The sequence below is a fragment of the Pleurodeles waltl genome, chromosome 1_2, assembly GCF_031143425.1.
Source record: "Pleurodeles waltl isolate 20211129_DDA chromosome 1_2, aPleWal1.hap1.20221129, whole genome shotgun sequence".
Classification (NCBI taxonomy): Eukaryota; Metazoa; Chordata; class Amphibia; order Caudata; family Salamandridae; genus Pleurodeles; species Pleurodeles waltl.
In genome coordinates this window covers 47924814-47941247 of record NC_090437.1, presented here as the reverse complement: position 1 = coordinate 47941247, position 16434 = coordinate 47924814, and positions in this window count along the sequence as shown.

Here is a 16434-nt window from a genome sequence, read left to right as displayed (position 1 = left end):
TGACCTGTTCAGCGGTGCTTTGCCCTGTTAAGCGGTGCTTTGCCCTGTTCGGCGGTCTTCACCATGGCGGTCTTTACCCTGTTCAGAGATGCTTTGCCATGGCGGTCTCTGACCTGTGCATTGGTGTGTGGCATGACAGTCCCTCATTGCTCAGCGAGGCTGTGGCTGCCGGGGCCCTCCTGAACACTGACTCCGGCGGTGGTCTCCTGACCAGTGACGATACTGCTGCCCTCCTGGGCACTGACTCCGGCGGTGGTCTTCAGACCAGTGACGATACTGCTGCCCTCCTGGGCACTGACTCTGGCGGTGGTCTCAGGACCAGTGACGACAGTGCTGGCGATGGCGTCCCGGCCACCGGGGAGGATGGTGCCCTTCTCCGCCGTGCTGCTCTTCCCAGACTGTGCAGACTTCCTCTGTCCCTTCACCACCTTTGGAGGAGTCACAGCTGACTCGGCACTCCCCCTGGGACCCTTGTAAGCAGGTTTTCTGATAGGAGTCTTCACCCTGTCCCGTCAGCCACTTTCCAACTTGAGGTGCTTTACAGGGGGTGGACTGGCAGTGCTTTGGCTCCGTGTCACACTGGCTGCCCTGGTGGCCGGTGCACTCCACACACCTTTGACACGCACCACTGGTACTGGACTTTTTTTGGCTGAGGTGCTACTACGGCACCTATCAATTGGAGGGGTGGTGGTGGGGGCAAAGAGGTCAACGTTGCTGAGGAAGAGTTGCTGACGAAGACTGGGATGGGTAGCTGGAGGGGGTCTGGGAGTGGAGGAAGAGGAGGTGGTTGTAGGAGGTGTAACTTTAGGTGATTTGGGTGCAGGTGCAGGTACTGGAGGCTGTCGTGTGGTGGATGGATGTTGGGTGTGTGAGTGGCCGCGTTTGTGTACTTTGGGAGGGGGCGTCACAGACACACTGGGAGTGGACACAGGGGACGTGTAAATGGTAGTGGGGGTGGTGAGTGCAGGTGAGCGGGGTGTGGTTCTGGGTGTTCTGGTGTGAGTCCTAGTGCCTGTAGATGTAATGCATGCAGGTGAGAGTGTAGACGACACTGGGAGGGAGGAGGGAGACGACGAGGAGGGGGACACAGTGGAGGCAGTGGATGTTGCTGTGTCTGTATGTGGGTGATGCTTGTGTAAGTGCCTGTGGGTTGTGTGGTGCTTATGTTTGCCTGAGCTACTTGTGTGTGTTGAGGTGTATGCATGCTTTTCTGATGGTGTGCTTGGGATAGGCTGGGGTACAGGGGATTGGGTCTGGGTGGAGGAAGTTGGAGGGGGGAGGCTAGACACAGGGACAATGGCTGCCATCAGTGCTGAGGCCAGAGATTGCAGGGTTCGATGAAGGGCAGCCTGACCAGAATGAATGCCCTCCAGGAAGGCATTACCGTGTTGCAACTCCCTTTCTACACCCTGGATGGCATTCACAACAGTGAGTGACCTGAGGAGGTCAATGGCCTCCTCACTGAGGGCAGCAGGGGTGACTGGGGCAGGGCCTGAGGTGCCTGGAGCGAAGGTGATGGCCACCCTCCTGGGTGAGCGGGCACGGGGCGAACGCTGAGGGGCTGTTGGGAGGGCGGTGCTGGTAGGGGAGGTGGCGGCTGTACCTGTAGAAGTGGGGGGCACAGATGGTGCCGCCACCACAAGGGAGCTCCCATCGGCTGACGAGTCTGTGTCGCTGTTTGGTGATCTTGTGCCCGACGTGAAGCTCCTCTCGCCCTCCGTCCCACTGGTGTATTCTGAGTCTGTGGTGTGGCCCTCCTTGGCCATGTGGGATGCAGCTCCCTCGTGCTCCGGTGCCACTGTACCTCCGCCTGATGATGCTGATGCACAAAAGAACAGGGAGAGCAGAAAAAGGGGGGGGGGGGAACAGAAGAAAGACAGGTTGAGTGCATGGCTTACCGCTACTGTTGGCGGACAATACAGACACAGCAGCCCCCGGCACTACGCCGTGCTCTTGGCCTCTACAGATGCAATTCCTGAGATCTGGCCTACATGGCTATGGTGGACATCTGCACACATAGATGCCACAGGGGCACCTATACCTGTACTTGGCACCCTACTGAGGTGGGGTGGAGTGACACATGGCCTGCATTACGGAGGGGCCTTGTCTACGTAACTCGCCCTGGCCTAGGGAAACCCACAGCCCTCCTCCCCCACCCAGATCCCTTCACTGCGCGCAAAGTCCCCAGAATGAGAGTGTACTCACCCCCTTGTGTCTGCTGTGCTGCCCTCAAGCGCCCATCCAACTCCGGGTAGGCCACCGTCAGGATCCGGAACATCAGGGGGGTCATGGTGCGACGGGCACCCCTCCCACGTTGGGAGGCCATCCTCAGCTGAGCCTCAGCCATCTTCTTGCTCCAGCGGCAAATGTCCTCCCATCTTTTCCGGCAGTGGGTGCCCCATCTCTGGTGGAACCCCAGGGTCCGGACGTCCTTGGCGATGGCACGCCAAATGTCCTTCTTCTGGTGGGCGCTGACCTACATGACATGCACAGGGGAAGAAGAGAAGTCATTACCAATTGCACCGTCGATGTGAGTGGCCCCCATCCCTACCCTTGCCATGTGGCACATGCATTCACACTCCTTGATGTTCCCTGAACTCTGCCCCCTTCCAACTCACATCCAGCCCTCTCCACCCAGGCATAGCCCATACAACGTGCTCCCTGTGTACTTACCTGTTGGCCTGGAGGACCGTAGAGTAGCGTGTACTGGGGGAGGACCCCGTCGACTAGCTTTTCCAACTCCTGAGCAGTGAAGGCAGGGGCCCTTTCCCCAGACGCAGCAGCCATTGTCTCTTCCAGACCAAGGTCACAGCAGCACTTGCAGTGTAGGTCCTCTCCTGTCGAAGATCAGGTATCGAATGATTGAACAGATAGAAAATGGCGGTGACGTCCGCGGCGGTGACGTCCGCAGCGGTGCGTGTCATCACCGCCGGTGCACTTCATCATTGGCTCCTGGGACCCATAGGGTCCAATGTTAACCAATGCAGCATTGCGCTGCGGTCTACGACCGCCTACCGCGACGGTGTACTACGCCAGCGCAGATACCTACCATTCCCATTGTCCCAGTTTAGAGTCAGGCAGCCGCCATTTCAGGGGCCCACATGGCTTCATTTACTACTGCGTCACACATACCTAGGCCTACACTCAACACACACACAGGAACAGTTTTGTGTTTTGTGTAGTGTTCTGTGGGTACATACCTGGGAATTTGTTGACTCTGTGGTCGCTGTTGTCCTTCCTAGGCACCGTCAGCTGGGACATTTGAGAAGATGGCGTAATCCTCCGGTGTACCGACCGCTGGTGGACCTGTTGACAATGGAGGAGTGACATTTGATCATCACCTACAGGTTTGACTGTGCCACTATCCAGGAACTATGTACCCAGTTGGAGCCAGACCTGATGTCACCAATCTGCCATCAACCTGGAGTCGCCCCTGATGTGCAGGTGCTGTCAGTGCTCCATTTCCTTGCAAGTGTTTTTTTTCAGACAACAGTGGCCATGGCATCAGGGATGTCCCAGCCTATGTTTTCCAACGTGTTGTCCAGAGTGTTGTCTGCCCTGCTGAAACACGTAAGGAGCTACATCATTTTCCCTCAGGTGGAGGCTTTGGCTACAGTCAAAGGTGACTTCTATGCCCTTGGGCATATCCCCAACGTCATAGGTGCTATTGATGGGACCCATGTAGCTCTGGTCCCCCCCCACAGGAGTGAACAGGTGTACAGGAACCGGAAGAGTTATCATTTGATGAATGTACAGATGGTATGTTTGGCAGACCAGTACATCTCCCAGGTAAATGCTATGTTCCGTGGCTCTGTGCATGACCACTACATCCTGCGGAATAGCAGTATCCCGTATGTGATGGGTCAACTCCAGAGGCACCATGTGTGGCTATTAGGGGATTCTAGTTACCCTAACCTGTCCTGGCTATTGACCCCAGTGAGGAATCCCAGGACCAGGGCAGAGGAACGCTACAATGAGGCCCAGGGGCGGACTAGGAGGGTGATCGAACGGACCTTCGACCTCCTGAAGGCCAGGTTCAGGTGCCTCCATAAGACAGGTGGTTCCCTATTCTACTCACCAAGGAAGGTGTGCCAGATCATCATCACCTGCTCGGTGCTTCACAATCTTGCTTTGCGACACCAGGTGCCTTTTCTGCAGGAGGATGGTCCAGATGGCGGTGTTGTGGCAGCTGTGGAGCCTGTGGACAGTGATGAGGATGAAGCTGAGGAAGAAGACATAGACAACAGGGAGTCAGTCATACAGCAATATTTCCATTGACACACAGGTGAGAACATTTTATTTTACTATCACATTCACTTTCACACTTCTACCTTTATCCTGTCTGTCATTTAGTAGCAGTATTTGGTAACTGAGCTGTACCTTTCCATTACAGTTTCACAGGTGTGGTTACCAACGTGTGTCATCTGCTTGCATCCTTCATGGACTTGTGATATGTGACATAGGTATGTTGGCTTTACAATTGAGAACGCATTTTGACACTGTCACTGATAATACAAATTTACCAAATCACAGACTGACTCCAGATTATTTTGTGCTTCAAGGGTGTTTATTTAAGTGCTCAAAAATGGAGGAGGGGTTGTAAAATGGTGATGGGGGACGGTGGAGGAATGTCCATGGCAGAGTCCAGTCTATTGGTCACACAGATGCACTGCCCATATGGTCATAGGAAGTGGAGCTGGGGCAGTTTCAGTATGGAGAGGGTAACAAAGTGGGACAGTGGGATGACAATCAGGGTGGTCTCATTTCCTGGTGGGGGTCTTGCCATCTTGCTCTGTCCTGTTCCTGGATCTCAGGGACCGCTTGCGGGGTGGTTCTCCATCTGCAGGGGGTGGGGTGCTGGTGTGGTGGTCCTGTGGCGGGGCGTCCTGTCCACTAGCGCCGGCAGAGGTGGTGGGCAGTTCATCGTCCAGGCTAGTGTCAGGGGCCCCTTGGAGTGCCACGGTGTCCCTCATGGTCTTTTGTATGTCCTTCAGCACCCCTAAGATGGTGCCCAGGGCGGAGCTGATGGTTCTGAGCTCCTCCCTGAAGCCCAAATACTGTTCGTCCTGCAGGCGTTGGGTCTCCTGAAACTTGGCCAGGACCGTAGCCATCGTCTCCTGGGAGTGGTGGTATGCTCCCATGATGGAGGTGAGGGCCTCGTGGAGGGTGGGTTCCCTTGACCTGTCCGCCCCCTGTCGCACGGCAGCCCTCCCAGTTCCCCTGTGTTCCTGTGCCTCCGTTCCCTGGACCGTGTGCCCACTACCACTGCCCCCAGGTCCCTGCTGTTGTTGGGGTGGTGGGTTATCCTGGGTTCCCTGTAGTGGTGGACACACCGCTGATTGACGTGTCCTGGGTACGGAGGTATGGGCCCACTGGGTGGGTGCTGTGCTGGTGTTACCAGAGGGTGGAAGGTCAGTGTTGGGCTGTGCCTGTGCAAGAGGAACCGACTGTCCCGAGGCCCACGATGGGCCGGGCTGGTCATCAGGATCCAGTAGGGCAGAGCTGCTGTCGTCACTGTGGGCCTCTTCTGTGGGTGGAGTAGAGATGTCTGGACCCTCCTGTGTGGTGACGTTGGGTAGTGGTCATGCAGGGGTATAAGAGCATGATTATTGCATGTGTGTGTGTAATGGTGTGCAATGGGTGGGTGTGTGTGTACCCCAGTGCACGCATTCCTGTGTGTGGGTTGTGTGATGATGGTTAGGGGTTTTTTATGGGTATGTACAGTGAGCATGCTTTAGTGATGGGTGTCCATGCTTAGTTGTGTCATGCAGGGCTTGGTGTTGGGATGGGTGGTTTGTGTTATTAGTACATTAGTGAGGAGTTGTAGTGATAGGGGAGGGGGTGAGGGTGGGGGTGTGTGATAGCATGCAGGTAGGGTGGGGGATATGATAGTTAAGATTTGACTTACCAGTGTCCATTCCTCCACCTACTCCTCCGAGGCCCTCAGGATGCTTGATGGTCAAGACCTGCTCCTCCCATGTTGTTAGTTGTGGGGGAGGAGGTGGGGGTCCACTGCCAGTCCGCTGTACCGTGATGTTGTGCCTGGAGACCACGGAACGCACATTCCCCGTAGGTCGTTCCACCTCTTCCTGATGGCCTCCCGATTTCTTGGATGCTGTCCCACAGCGTTGACCCTGTCCACGATTCTGCGCCATTGCTCCATCTTCCTGGCTATGGAGGTGTGCTGCACCTGTGAGCCAAATAGCTGTGGCTCTACCCTTAGGATTTCCTCCATCATGACCCTGAGCTCCTCCTCAGAAAACCTGGGGTGTCTTTGGCGTGACATGGGGTGGTGTGGGTGATGTGTGGGGTGGTGTAAGTGTTGATGTGTGTGGTGATGTATAGTGGTGTGTGGTGTTTTGTGCGTGGATTGTTGTATGGGTGATGGTGTTGTGTGCCTCTGTGTGGTGGGGTTCTCAATTGCTGTGCTCTCTGTCTCTCGGCTTCCTCAAAATTTCTGGTCGTAGGGGTTTGTGGGTGATGTGGGTATGTGTTTTATATTGAATTGGGTGTGTGGGAGTGGTGTTTGTATGTGTCTCAGGTGTGTGTATTTGGAATTGTCCAATGTGGTGGTGTTTTGGAGATGTGTGTGTATTTTGAGCGCAGCGGTGTGTACCGCCAATGGAATACCGCGGTTGAAAGACTGCCGCGTGGATTCGTGGGTCGTAATAGCATGGGCGTGTTTCTGTTTGCGTGACGGTGGAGGTTTTGTTTTCGCCAGTTTAACACTGACCTTTGGTGTGGCGGACTTGTGTGGGTGTCTGAATTTCGGCGGATTCCGAGATGTGGGTCATAATAGCTGTGGCGGAATTCCGCGGCCACGCGGTGTATTGGCGGTCTTCTGCACGGCGGTAAGCGGCTTTTACCGCCAATGTTGTAATGACCCCCTTATTCTTTTGAAAATTCATATTTTAACTTGTGTATGTTGGATTTTTGTCGTTTTGGTCTTGGTTTAGATAAATGTTACCTATTTTTCTAAACTGGTATGGTGTCCATTTTGTAGTGTTTTCACTGTATTATTGTGTGTGTTGGTACAAATACTTTATACATTGCCTCGGATATAAACCTGACTGCTTGAGCCAAGCTACAAAGGGGGTAAGCAGGGGTTATCTAAGTGTGTTTCCCCATTTCCCTGACTAGAGTGAGGCTCCTTGCTTGGACAGGGGGTAACCTGACTGCCAACCAAAGACCCCATTTCTAACAGTTCCCATCATCAGAATGCAGGGATGCTCAGATATAGACCTATAACCTGTGTCCTTCTTGTTGATCCCTGGGAACTGGGAAACCCTTAGGAAAAGGACATTTCTGGAGGGAGGCTGACAGGCACGTTCACTCCTTATTCTCAATCCTGCTTACACCGACCCTTATGGCCATGACCCAACCAAGCATTTTCTTAGCAATCCTGAGGGAAATGCTGCTAGCATTTCATAAGAATTCCAGTCCCCCCAAGGGCACCAACATTCTCCCTCGGGTTTCTCTGGCAGCTGGGCCAATTTTAAATAGGAGAAATTGGTGTTTTGCCTTTGGTGGTGAGCTTTACCCACTTATTCTCTAAATGCTTGTGTTTGTGAGAGCTTGATTTTTGCTATTCTCCCTTCTTGCACAAGATTTGTCTGCCGTCTGGGTGCATTGCACATCACTTGGGCCCAGATCTTCCTCAGCAGAACACCCTAGGTCTCAAGGCAGAGTATCATCCACACCTGCACTCTTCAGGTCCCACAGCCTCCTAGCTGGCTACTTGCAGAGTACCTGTGGCAGTGGAAGCCAGGGTCCACTCCTTCTTGAGGTGACATTCCTGCAGGACAGGCCCAAGGACCTTCAGGGTCTCCACCAACAGGCCATGCCCTTTGCTATCCCCCAGAGGGTATAGCACACAGTACCACTTGCCCTGGCGAAACAAATCCTAGTCCTTCGGTCCAAATTGAATTCAGAAATCCTTGAATGTACCCTGCAGCAATGGGTCAGGTAGTTCTCTCTTCCTGCTGAAGATTCCTTGAGTGTTGCTTCTCAAGGTTCAGACTGCTCTTAAATGTCTTCCCATTATGCAGGGTTTTAAGTAGGCATGGAAAATTCTACAAGGTAGGCACCTCTGCCCAATCAGAGGGTCACTCATCATCATTCCACCCCTCTGACAGCCCTCCTGCACAGTATTTTGGGGCATTCCAACCTGGCCACTTGAAGGGATCTGTTGAAAGACCTCTCTGAAATCCAGAAGCCATATCCCTAACTAACACAGCTGCCTAGCCTCTTCCCTCCAAAACTTTAAAGGCAAAGCCCTCCAATATTTGGCTTCAGTGGTCTGGCTGTCCTCCTTTGTTTCTGTGGGAACAAGCCTTCTCAAGCCAGGTGGATCATGAAAGGTGCTAAGCACATGCAGATTCTATTACACTCTTCTGTCTTAGAAGCAGACCTAATTACTGGCTAATGGCTCTATTGTGTGGGGAGGCCTTTGATACTCAAACTGACCAGCAGAATATTTTGCTTTGCCCATGAGAGGGAAAAAAGGCTTGGACTGTCATTAGAAGTTGAGACAGAGAAACATGATCATTTCCCAAGTGTCAGAAGGAGTGCATAAATGACAAAAGTGACATTGGATCCGCACTTGGGTTTCATTTTTACCATATGATCAGTGCATCACCCTATACTCTAGGCTTCAAGATTATAAAACTACTAATTTGGTACCAGTTTCACCCACAGAGAATAACAAAGGGAAACACACACACTTTTCAGTAATCAATTTAGATCTACCTACACCCACTATTACTGCTCATTCACATTATAAGGCCTACACCAGGCCAGCACTAAGTCATGAAGAGTTCCTCCTGCAATGGCTACCTGTACACGGATACTGGGCTGAGCTAGACAGTAGTCTCACATGCTCTGCTCACAAGTGTGTACATGCATGTGCATGTGAGTCCATGTGCAAGGAGCCAGAGGCTCTTACCGTAGCTGTGAAGCAGCAAATCTTATCAGTGAACACTGGTGATTAGCACTCCCAATCCTTTATAACATAGCTTACAGTTAGTGGCGTAACGAAAATAGAGGGGTCCTCCCTGTAAAACACAGGGAAGCCCCCTGGACTCACGAATGCCAGGTTCTGTGCTGGGGGGGGCCTGGAGGTGCAGGGTCCTTTGTTACGCACTGCTTGCAGAGAGTGAGATTCACATAGCAAGACTTACTCATTGCAGCAGTTCATAAATCAGGTAGTCTAAAAGGCGGAAGGTGCAGGGGCATTAAGTGTTCTGGCCCTGTTTCTCATACTGGCACTATGGGGTTTGCACCCTCAGTGCTCCAACAGCCATAAGTTTACTGTTCATTAGGGTGTTACCATTTAGAACTTAGGTTACTTGAGCACCATTTAACAGTCTGGGCAGCTAGTAAGATTTATCTCTCTGCAGAATTGCACTTCTGCTTTTATCTCTATGTGGGGAACTGGTACACCCTGGTTGAAGGGAAAATAACTGCACCTCCTTAATTACTACCCTGATGTATCTTATTTTTGATACTTTTTGTATTGGTTTTTCTGTCAGTAAAATCTGTCTGTCTCTTACCAAACTGAGCAAAAAGGGATTCAGACGCATTATATGCCCTGATTAATCAGAGACACAACACCCAATTCGTATCTTAACCCAGTAAAAGGTAACACAACAGAAGACCTTCTGATCTATATGCTGAACATCACTGTGTGTGAAACAACACCAAACACTTTTCATCCCCGGTGAGATCAGTGATACATGGAGGACGGAAGCGTGTTGTCTTGTCTTCTATTACTTCTCCCTCAACCATAAATATCTACAACAATGGTAAGATGATGCAGGCAACCTAATGTAACCTACTGATCTTTATGAGGTTGAAAGTGTTGCTGCAGGCCACTCTTCCATGACAGACGTCTGTCAACCTCAGTCATTGCCAGCATTCCAAGCCACCGTCATCAGCCTTTGCTTGAAACTTATCTCCCCCTCCAGTATCTCCCATGGTGACTCTGTCTTGCTACCCCCAATAATGCTGTACTGAGAGCCCTTATAAATGCTAGAACAATGCCCAAAAATGCATTTAATATAATAGACTTCATATCACACCATGGACTTCATTTCCTTACCATCACAGAGATGTGGACTGTGGTTGCTACTGCCAATCCCGTTCCACCATATCTTAATATCTTACTGACAAAACAGAAGGCAGAGACAGGCTGAAGGGTGGCACTAGTTCAGCTTGACACTCTCTCTCATTGAGAATATAGGATGGCCCAGCATTCACCTCATTTAAAAATATATATTAATTAAGACTATCCCCTCCTCTAACACCTCCTTTGCCTTGCATTCTGGAAGTGTCAAATCATGAGGGATATGAACATCTGGGCAGACATTTCTTCCAATGCCAGTTGTCAGAGTTTGAATGAAGATATGGAGACACTTCGCTTTTGTCAACTGGTCAATGAACCTGTCAATGATGGAGGCTACTGCTTTGACTTCTTGCTCTCAGTAGTATCAGAACTCCTTAAACCTCTCTCATATCAGTGTCAGACAACCTTCCAAATCATCTACAATAATCCTGACAGAAGGTGGTCCTAAGACCTGTTGCAAAATAGGCCCTTCCTCTCCCTGGCACAACTAGAACAAGCTACTACCATCTTTCAGGTTCTAAAATACATCCCTGACTCTCCCCTCATTAACCATCTGATTTCAAAGATATCTCTTTTGCTCCCTCCTCAGTAAGGAACAGCTCTCCAGCAAATTCTAATAACTGTTATACAGAGAACGTCTGCCAAATGAAAGGATCTACAGAGATTAGGTCCGAAAAACCTGCCTGCTTCCTTTGAAGAATTCTTCAATAACATCATGTCATTTGTACCCTACAAAATTAATACCCCGAGAGCCCAACTCACTGGTATCAGTGAACACTGCCCAACGCATTGTTGCCCATATCTCGTTCACTTCAGCAATTCCACTCTATGTAATTTTGAACTTGCTATGGACCTCTCTTTCTTGGGATATTACCAATTCCGAAGTCATCAATCATAGCATCATGGCAGATTACCAGTTACTGACCATTACTAGCGTAGTAACTAGCTCTTTAGCAGGTGGGGAAATGCCCCATCCCTTGAAACCTACTATTACTGCCCGAGTTATAAAGAAATCCACAGCAGATCCTGTCATCTCGCGCCAACTTTCCAGCTTCTGTTACACTTCTCTGAAAAAATACTTTGATCCTTGTTGTGGTTGTGTCCCACCTGTATTACTGTAATGCCTTCAAACATCCCTCACCAAGGTCCAAACTACATTGCAGATCTTGTGTTTAACTTTAAACATAATGACAATGCTACTCCAGCTCTAAAGTCTCTCCATTGGGTCCCTCTGAAGGAAAGGACCTTATTGAAACCTCTGTGCATCTGTATTCATTTTTCAGTCCCTGTAGCATCCTTTACACGTGTTATGTGTTGGAAAAAGGTCAGATGGAAGCAGCATTTCATCTCAATCAAACTGGCTGACATTGTGCTTTTGAGTTACGTGTGGTGCCTAGCAGGGTGCAATTTGCAGTCAGTAAGACATCAGCTGAAAAGTTAACATCAAACAGTAAAAAACAAAAACATAATACACCACATAATTTAGAAGGGGTTAGAGTGGATGCTTAGAGAGGGGAGAGAAGTAACCATAGGCCTGTGGGGACAGTGACATATAAACAGAGGTGAAACAGGCCAGGCACATTTAATGGCAGCTCTGGGCAAAAACTGCTAATGCCACTCAAACCTTTGTCCTTATACTGGAAATCTATGGTGGTTTGTCACCTAACCTGGGGTGTGGCCTATTGGAACAAATGGGTCCAGTTTATCATCCCACTCGGTCTACTGAAGGGTACAGCACTATGACTCAGCATGTTCCTAGGTAAGCACATTATTGCGCCCTTTGTGAATCACCGGGCTAAGGGAGAGTGCCAGTTCATGGCTATGGCCCACCTCAGCAGTACAAGAGCCAAGTCCACAAATGTAAATGCAGATTTTTCTGCCTTCGCTCTGGGCATCAGTCCAGTCAGGCATTTTTGGGTTATAAATGTTTCATTGGGTTATGCATTCTGACAGATGGGTGGTAATTGTTCTAGCAGCTGAGAAACATATTACACGACGAGATAACATGCTAGAAGTCGGCAGTGTCTACCCAACATCTACGATGTGTGGGGAAAGTTTGGGTACACGGCATAAATGCGAACAGAAATCAAGTAGGTATGGTGAAAGTAGTTAAATTACAATAAATTAAAGTTTGCACTTAGTGACACTCCTTGTACATGCCTCAGTGAGTGTCACTGCCCATCCATTGACTGTTAATTCATTCACATGATCATTTTCCCATTTCATTTAGCAGGTCAGTAAGTCTTTTTTACCACAGTGATCTGGGTTCGTGTCCAGGACCCCCTATATGCTACATCTACTACTGGTCTAACACGAGTGAGGTCCATGGCAGCATACCAAGAGCAGATAGAATCCTCCTCCTTATCCGCCTGGCACAGCATAACCAGTTGTATTGCGGAGGAGAATGGAGTGAGCCCATGCGCGCAAATGTATTTTCAATACTCTGCTACTGTCACCAGGACTAGCTCTGCCTTCACCCAAGCACCCTCTGCTTCATCACACATTTCAAACAGTTAAAGTAGCCAAAATCCAGGAAACCAGAAGTACTTCCTCTAAAGGTAGACAGTTTATCTAGCACCACTATTCGTCTTCCTTCCTGGGCTCTGATTGGCTTAATCAGTAAGGTGGTTGTTTCCTTAAAGGTTCGTTCTTCAGTTTTAGAGGAATACTTGCAATGTGATATGATAACCTTGGGAGTAGTACCCCAAACAGTGCTAATTGTACACTCACAGATGGGTATTTTTGTTTTAAAAGCCAACAACGCTCTGGCTGCAGCTATCGCATGGCTCAAATTCCTGTTGATAACATCTTGTGGGCCCCTACATGTTTTTACATCTAGGTACTTAACTGTGTCTCTCAAAACTATCCCCTATATAATTTCACTGCTTATGTTATGGGCTTCTGCTACAGTCAGGGGAAAAACACAGGACTTGGGCTTGTTGAGATGAGTGCCAAGCTTACTCCAAAATTTATCAAGTGCATGAAGCATTTGTGGCAGTCGCCTGTGCACATCGTTTACGTAAAGTAGTATATCATGGCATATAATGAAGTGCAGGGTAGCCCTTTAAAGAAAATTCTGCATAGCTCTGTGCCAGCCAACCTGCACTAGTGGCTACAAAACCAAGGTGAAGAGCATGGGTGAAAAAGGACAGCCCTTCCTCCTGCCCTTCTCCTTTCTCCAATCTTCTGATGCAACCCCACCTTTTTAACATGTGGAGTGGCATTGGTGTACAGCAGCCGTACTCCCTTCATTATTTTGTTTCCAAGATCATGTAATGTATTACCACTCACAAGTAGTAACAGTTCCGAGTGTTCAAAGGATTTGTTCCATATACATGGAGGCCACCAATGTCCATTGCATCGCTGGGGTATGCTATTAATGACATTAAAGAGTCTGTTGTCTTTTGGGATAGTGTTCCTGCCCTGTACACAACTACTCTTATTTTGATGCACCATACATTGGAGGACTGCCAGTAATCTAGTCATCAGTACTTTCCCCAGAACTTTGCAGCTCACATTAAGCATGGACTGGAGTATGTATGATCCCACTTCCAGCAGGTTACAGCCCTCATTTGATATCACCACTGCTTCTCTGATGGTAAATCGCAGTTTGCATCTGATGTCTCAATCCTGCACATGTTTTTCAGCCTTCCAATTAGGTGTTTCTGGAAACCATAATCTCTATGCATTGTTCACAAGGCCCCATTTAACGGTAATCCAGAATAGATTGCGAAACTATTAATTCTCTATCAGACTACCAGCAAACCTAGATTAGTAGCAAAAGAGTCTTACTTTCACCCCATCAAAAAGATATGATGGCTGTACCCTTCTTCATCAGGGATCCTCACCCTAAAACTCACCACCGAGCCATTTGAAACTTGGGAAGGACTACTTCAAATCCAGGAAACTTTGAAAACACACCTTTTAACAATGGCATTCAGATAAGACCCCGTCCCCATCCACAGAGCCGGACACATTCTCGATCCTGTCTTCTCAGGAGGGGACAACATCACCATCTCCCACACCTCTGAACACCACTGGACCGACCACAAGTGCATCCGCTTTACCTACGCAAAGAACACCGCACGGCACAACACCCCCTGCAGATGCTGGGGCAAAGTCACAATGCCCAGCACACCAATGCTCTCAACCACTCCCTCCCACTGGATGCACCGGACGCTAATGAAGCCACAAGAAACCTTCACCACTGGCTTTCAAACTGTGCCGACAACGTACCCCCCTAAGGAAATTAGCAGGGAATCGACAGAGCAAAACACCAAATTGGTTACACTAGACCTACAGGAATCCAAGCGTGCCTGCAGACTACTGGAATGGAGGCTCAGCAGACCCCCGAAGACCGCACAGCCTACAAAATAGCAGTCACCATGCACCATCAGAACATCAGAGCTGCCAAAAAAGCCACCTTTCAAGCATGCCTCAACACCAGCACTCACAACAGCAAAGAGCTCTTCGCCATCGTCAAAGAGTTCATGAACTGTGGGGCAGACACCTCATCCATCCCACCCTCCCAAGATCTCTACAGTGACCTTGCCACCTTCTTTCACCATAAGATCCAGGACATCTACGAAGGCTTCAGGAACCAAAGCCCGCGAGCACCGCTCACCACCACTGACCTTTCACCCCACCAGATACTGAATTCCTGGACCCCCATCACCATAGAGGACACACAAAGACTGATGAACTCCATCCACTCGGGAGCAAACCTCTGATACATGCCCTCATCACATCCTCAACTTGGCCAGCGCCTCCATAGCACCGGAGCTCTGCCGAACCATCAACCCATCCTTCAAGACCTCCACATTCCCCTCAGATTGGAAACACGCCGAAATCAGTCCACTACTCAAGAAACTCACCACCGACCCTAGGGAGCTGTAGAACTACAGAACCATCTCTCTGCTCCCTTTGCCAGCTAAGGTAATGGAGAAAGCCATCAACCAGAAACTCACTGAGTTTCTTGCGATAGACCGTAACCTAGACCCTTCCCAGTCTGGTTTCTGAAGCAACCACAGCACAGAAACCACACTCTTAGCAGCCAACGATGACATACGCATCATACTGGACCACAGAGGCACTGCTGCACTCATCCGCCTCGACCTCTCCGCTGCATTTGACACCGTCTCCCCCTCCACCCTCTGCGACAGACTGCATGACTCCAGCACCTGTGACAAAGCCCTGAACTGGATCACCGGAAGAACACAGAGGATAAGACTACCATCGTTCACATCAGAACCAGTAGACACTAGCTCAGCCCGACGCTTTTCAAACATCTACATGGCCCCGCTCGCTAAGCTCACCAAACAACACGAGCTAAACATAGTCTTCTATGATGATGACACCCAACTGATCCTCTACCTGTCTGAGGTCTCTGCGCAAGCCAAGAGGAATTTTCACAACAGGATGAGAGCAGTCACCACCTGGATGGGGGCCAGCTACCCTCAAGCTCAACTCAGACAAGACAAGAGATCCTCATGATCAGCTCAACCCCTTCTGCCTGGAACGACTCCTGGTGGCCCACCACTCTGGGTAATGCCCCGACCCCCACTGACCATGCATGCAACCTGGGCATCATCCTGGACTCCACTCTATCGATGACCCGCCAAGTTAACGCAGTCCCCTCATCAAGCTTCCACACCCTCTGTCTCCTGCGGAATATTTTGAAATGGATTTCCCCCCGACATGAGGAAGACTGTCACCCACTCACCTGGCTCCCAGGAAACAAGCGCATCACATACAAAAACATACAAACTCCTGATCCACACCTTCAAGGCACTGCACAACATAGGACCAGCATACCTCAACTACTGCCTCACCTTCTTGTACCCAACAGACTTCTCCATTCCTCACAGCTCACCCTTTCAGCCATCCCCGAGATCCAGAAATGTACAGAAGGAGGAAGATATTTCTCCTACCTAGCATCCCGGACATGGACACACTTCCCCTAAAGCTCAGGCAGACCGCATCACTAAAGCAGTTCAGGAAAGACCTCAAGACCTGACTCTTCGACTGAGCAGCATGTCTACATTCAGCACCTTGCGACCCTATGGGTGATTAGCCGTGCTTTACTAATCCTTAGTTGATTGATTGAAGAACTCTGCCCAAGAATCAGTGTGTCACAGTTCTGTCCTAGTCTCTGGTCAAATGCCTTGGATTTGTTTTCTCCTGACACCTGGAATGTGGCTCTCTTCACAGCAGGCTTTGACACCAAAGTGACTTCATTAGTGCAATAACAAGACTTTGTGTGCTACCTTTACTCCTCCCATTGGCTTTCAATTTTCGAGTGCTCTGAAGTC